Here is a 6,000-nt window from a genome sequence, read left to right as displayed (position 1 = left end):
CCACAGGCTAGTCAGTTTCTCCCCAGCCTGTATGGAACCCTGGCTTCTGTTCTAGCATTTCTCCTCATAGCAATCCCTCCCTGCCTCCCTTCCCTCTTTAATTCCCTCCTTCCTTTTCTCCCTCCCTTCCCTCTGTAGTTGTTCATTTAAAGCTATAGGCCCTGCCAGCATACACTTCGCAAGTTTGGGGATTTTGTCAGTTCTGTGAACATTATCCCCTGAACTGCAGTAGAACTTGGCACATAAGAGGGCCTCAAAACACTGTTGGATGGATGTGCAGCTCCCACTAGACTAGAGGTTACAGAAGGGCGGGGTCCTTACCTGCCAACAGCCGGGCAGAGATGCTCGTAACTACCTGTAACTGTCCATTGGAGGAATGAATGTCTCCAAGAGCCTCTCACTTGCTGATTAAAAAGAGGGCTACCAACTTGGCAGGTGTACCTAGGAGGTGAACTTGGGTGAATAAGGGGTGCAGGGAGGTGGCTGAGAGTGGGAGGGGGTGAGGGGATTGCGGGTCAGCCAGTGGTCCTCCTGAGGAGCAGGTTCGGCTGTGGACAGAGCAGCCTGTGCTCTGAGGGTAAAGAGAATGTAGCCGTGATTTTAGTAACCAATACTGTACAACACTAACATTGGTCAGGCTTGGGGATCTTAGTTCCCTCACCAGGGATTGAGCCCTGGCCCTGGGCAGTGAGAACTCAGAGTTCTAACCACTGGAGCGCCAGGGAATTTCCTAGGAATTATTTTAAACCCTCTTCATACGCTATCTCATTTCATCCTCACTCCTAGGAGGTAGGCCCTATTATCTCCATTGTGCAGATGGAAACACTGAGGCGCTCAGAGTTGAGGCAGAGTCAGGATTTGGAGCAGACACAGCGGCACCAAAGCCTGTGGTCTTCACCAGGTCTTCCCCTCTTACTGGAGGTCAGGGTGTGGTACATCCCAGGATGTGCAGGGCACCACCAGACTTCCACCTGTCCTAAACGTGATAGGAAATGCAAGGCATTTGGACATCTTGCTGTCTAGTGTTCGGTATGGTGAGACATGAACCGCCCGTAGGAGAAAGGGGTGATTTGCTTGTTTGGATAGTATAGGGCTGGGGAAGTCTTGGTTTCAGGTAATCACGTCTTACAGGGCCTCAGCATTTTCCTGAATATATTTATAATCTAATCCTTTGGGTGGGGGAGGGGACATACAGGAAGAAACAATAAAATTCTTTTTTAAAAAAAATCATGTTCAGCCTAAACTTCTTTGCCTCCTCTTCCCCGAAGTCCCAAATCCATATAACTGGTAGAATTTTTATAACTTTGTATGCATGAATGAAAACCTGTTTCTTTGAAACAAATAGTCTACATGAGTGGTTTTGAGCAGGGTAAATTGGGTGTTTAAAAGGTCAATGTGTGATAAGACTAAAGCACGTCCTTTCAACACAGAAAGAGTTTAGGTGACCTGAACCACAAAGACAGACGGGGGATCCCCTAAACGATGCAGTTATGGCTTTGGAACATGTACGGTTGATTCATTATATAGTTTCTGGGTCTCACATATGAACGGGGAAGAAATAATTTCACACTTGTTTTCCTATGAATCATTTAAGCCGGTGGGTCTCAAGGAGCTAGAGAATCAGCTGAAGGCTGGGTCCAGGCAGAGGTTGCTGGCTCTGCCCACTGAACTCCAGATTCAGTGCGTCTTGGGTGGGACCCCCAGACTTCGAGTTCCTAGGTGATACGATACTCACCATCCTGATCCCGGACTTCACTTTGGGAATCACTGTTCTATGCTATGTCTGAGAGCCTAATGAAAAATAGCTTTTCAATGGACAAATAAATGAAACTGGACTTCGTTATTACAGGTCTGCTTATGCAGCCGCGGAACATTTTTCAGCAAAATGAAAACTCATTATTGCCAAATAGGATAAATTAGGGCAGGGTAGTGCTCTGAATCTTCTTTGAGCATATCAAAGCTCATGAAAAGAAAATGCCAAATACATTTTCTTGACAATATATTGTCATTTCCTTGACAATGTATTGTCAAGATATGGTACAGGATATTTTCAGTTCTTAGTTTTTTAATATTTATTTATTTGCTGTGCTGGGTCTTAGTTGCAGCATAGGGGATCTAGTTTCCTGACCAGGGATGGAACCCGGGTCCCCTGCATTGGAACCATGGAGTCCTAGCCATTGGACCACCAGGGAAGTCCCTCCAGTTCTCCAGTTCTTAGTTTTGGAGGCTACAGATTTTGTGCAAGTGAGGGGAAAAAAAAAAATATATATATATATATATATATATATATCTTTAAGATTTTTTGTTGGTATTCCTGGTATTAAAGAGGACTTCAAAACTGATATTTATTTTATATAATAGAGTGGATCTAAAGAGTAGTATCTGTTCTTCCTTTTAGGTTCTGGTTTTAATCTGCTGTGGATTTTTGCTGGCTAGGTTCCCCTTTAGATCCTTGGGTTGCCATGATGCCATTTTGGCTTTTTAAATGTTGTTGTTTTCAGGCCGTCAGCCCCACTGAAATGAGTTCTTACATGTAGAACTCAAGTGCTTGGCACCAGGTTCAGGAAAGCCAACGTTTGTGTGCCACGTGAGGGAGATGCCAGGGTTAAACTGGAGCTACTGCAGCCTGGTTTGTAGGATTTAAACGAGAGGGCAGAGGAGAAAGGACACAGGTGGCTGCCTGTTTGCTGAGCACTCCTGCCGAGCGGGGTCTCGCTCCAGCTTCCTTGAAGACCGCGCTAGTGGAAGCTGTCTAAAGAGACCCTGGGGTGCTTGACACCCTCTCCAGGTGCCGATATTTCGTAATTATGCTTTGTGACAGTACGAGATGCTTCAGCTTCTGAGGTCAAATAAACACATTCGGGCATTCACAGAGGTTGTTGCATTTTTTAAAAAAGTTATAAAAGTAAGATGTAATCATAGCAGCAAGAACCAAAGAAGACCAGAGACACTACAACAACAATCTTCCTTTCTGGTTTAAATTTTGAAACGAAACCAGGATGTTAACAGTGATTAGTGTGTTCATTTTTTAAAAATATTAAGGCAGGAATTCCCCAGTGGGCCAGCGGTCAGGAGTTGGCATTGTCACTGCTGAGGGCCCAGGTTCAATACCTGGTTGGGGAACTAAGATCCCACAAGTTGTGTGGTGCAGGCAAAATAAATAAATAAAATAAAAAATAATGAATACCAGACACACTAATTGCACCCCTACTGACAGGTGGGAACAAAACCCCAAACAGCATGAAGTAAAAAAAGGTCAGCTTTCTCTCCATAACCTTCCCCCAACAAGTCCCATCCTATTTCCTGGGTGTAACTATACCCCAAAATGTGGCATATGACCTTTTCACTATTCCCAGTGAAAAGGTGGGACCAAAAAGTGACCAAAAAGCACAGCATGTGTTGATCTTAGAATAGAACAGGACTGATGCTCAAAACCCGACTTCCACCTTCACCTAAGCTATTTTCCCTGTAGTCTTATATTCTGCCTATTTTTTGCCCAAATTGCTGGCTGAGTGAATGTTTAAACCCGTTGACACTAAGTTGTGGCTGTGCTTCCATGACTTTTTGTTTGGAGAAATGCAAAAATGTGCATTTCTCTCCATGGATGATTCTATTATAAAAATTTCTTGGTGTCTTTTAACAACAGTGCCTCTGAAGATTGCTTGAAGACAGAGAATGTCTGGGAGAGACTGCCAGTAGGTGGGGTTGAAATCTGAAATTTTCCTGTCATTTTTTTTCTCTCACTTCTAAAGCACATGTAGAGGAATTTGGGGTAAGTTTTCAAACTCACCTCTCTGGAGAAGAAGCTGTTTGGTTGCCTGGGAAGATTTCTGTGAAAACCATCAAGGACTCAGATGCTGAAGGGCAACCACTGTACTAAGCTAGTTTCTCCTTCTGCTGACCTGGGTTGTCACAGTGGGTCCCCTGATGTTTAAACTGACGGTACAGTCAACAAATGACATCTATTTTGTGTTTATAATCTTCCTTAAGAAGACTGCATGTTACTGGGCTATCAGGTGTGTGTGTGTGTGTTCTCTTTTTTAAAGTAACCTAGGTACTTTGCCTCTTACCTTAAGGCAAACAGCATGTGAAAACCAAGGTGTCAGTAGGTCTCGATAGCGCTAAGGAACCCCAAACCCACTCACCTCATTCTACTCCAGGGAACTCTCTGCCCCCCGATTCAATTTTACCTGGACTGGAAACCTGCAAGGCGCCTCTTGCCAATGCCAGAACTGAACCCCGGAGAATTCACGGAAATGTTAATAGATCTGGCTTTGGGGACAAAATACATTTAAAATGTCCCTTGCCTGCAAGGCGTAGACTACACAGTAAAATAATTTTGTGATGGAGGAAGTCCTAGGTATCGCTTGTTAGAAACAAGTAAAAAATCATTCAAAACGCCGGGAAGACCCTTTTCAATTGGCGATTTTACAGTTTCCAAGGGGAGGAGGGCGGGGGAGGAGTAACCAGGGCCTTCAGGTGTGTCTTCCAATCGCGATAGCCCGTTCTGGCTGTGAATTGTGCCCCCATCCCCCTTCCGTTAATTAAATAAACGCTCCGAGCATTTTACGGCACACGACGCGGCCCTTGGGGACCTGTTGCCGCCGTAGCTCCCATTCTTAAAAAATACTCAGCTCGCAGAGGGTCGAAGAGCTGGCAACATGAATCTCCAGTACCTAAAGGTGAAAAGAGAGGTGCTGGGTAGAGGGCAGATCTAGGGGTCGGCAGGGAGAGAGCTGCGGGCGGGCAGGCTGCCAGAGGCGGGGTGCGGGGTGGTGGGGAGTTCCCTGGGTGGGATGGGCGCCGGTGGGGGGTGCACCGTGGCCCCTGGGCTCTGCGTAGTCTAGGCTCGGGAAGCCGAATCCGCGCCGCCGGGCACTTGGACACGGTGGGTCTCCTCCTCGCCTGGCGGCGACCTGATAAATAGGCGAGGGCCGCCGGGCTTAGCTGGCCTGGAGGTGCCTGGTGTTCAGGACGCCGAGCCGAGAAAGCCTCCGGGAACACTGGGTTCGCGCCTCAGCCTCCTGCCTGCGCCCCCGAGCGGTTAGGCTGCACCCGGATGGGCCCGGGGACGTTAGTGGGTGGAGAGGTAACAGGCACCTTTGAGGGCGGGGGTCCCCCAGGGCAGGGGAGGCGAGAGCCAGCTTGTGTCTGATAGGTGCCCGAGAGCCGCTAGGATAAGTGACTTTGAACTGCAGGCAAATTTGTGGTTTTGAGGTAGTTAGACGATTAAAAATTCGCCTGCTGAGAAACGGGGCGATGGTGTCAAGTCAGGAACTCTCCCCGAGACCTCTGCACTCGGTGACCCTCTCTGAAGCTGGGGGGCTCGACGCTATACTTTTGTTGATTTGAGAGAGTGTTTGCGAGGAAAAACTAAGGGCTGCGAAACTCCTTCGAGGACCGGCCTGGCACGGAACAGAAAAGTGTTGGGTTGGACCCTGGGCTAAGACGAGAAGCATCTGTTTGTGTGTAGCCGCCGCTTTGAATATCACTAAAACAATTGCTATTTTTATTTGATTGCTTTTTTGAAGTGACTGTGAATTGATGCATGTGGCTCCCCCAGCGTGCGCCTGAGTGGGCTTGGACAATTCGGACGCTCTTGGACGCCAAGAGTCCCTCCAATGGGTGCCATTACCGCGAAGGGAGAGTGTGGGATGGGGCGTGATTGGGGGACCTCCTGGGTGGCTACAGGCCCCGACTTCTCGACTCTGCTTCACCGGGTCCCGCCACTCACTAGGGTCCCAGCCGGAGCCCACGCTGTTCCGCGGGGCGGGACGCGCACCTTTTTGGGTGCGCGGCGCCCGCAAGGGCGCTTCGGGCCTCCACCTGTGGCTCGGGCGCCCCTTCCCTGGGGCGGAAAGAGGAGTCGTGGGCCTGCTCCAATCCCGCTCGACCCGCCCGGCCGCCTTCCCGGGCTTGCGCTGGGGGTGGGGGTGGGAGCGGCGGACGCCCGCCGCCTGGGGCTGGAAGCCTTGTTTCCAGACGCATCTTTGGAGGTGG

The sequence above is a fragment of the Bos taurus genome, chromosome 13 (assembly GCF_002263795.3).
Source record: "Bos taurus isolate L1 Dominette 01449 registration number 42190680 breed Hereford chromosome 13, ARS-UCD2.0, whole genome shotgun sequence".
Classification (NCBI taxonomy): Eukaryota; Metazoa; Chordata; class Mammalia; order Artiodactyla; family Bovidae; genus Bos; species Bos taurus.
This window is presented reverse-complemented; position numbering follows the sequence as displayed.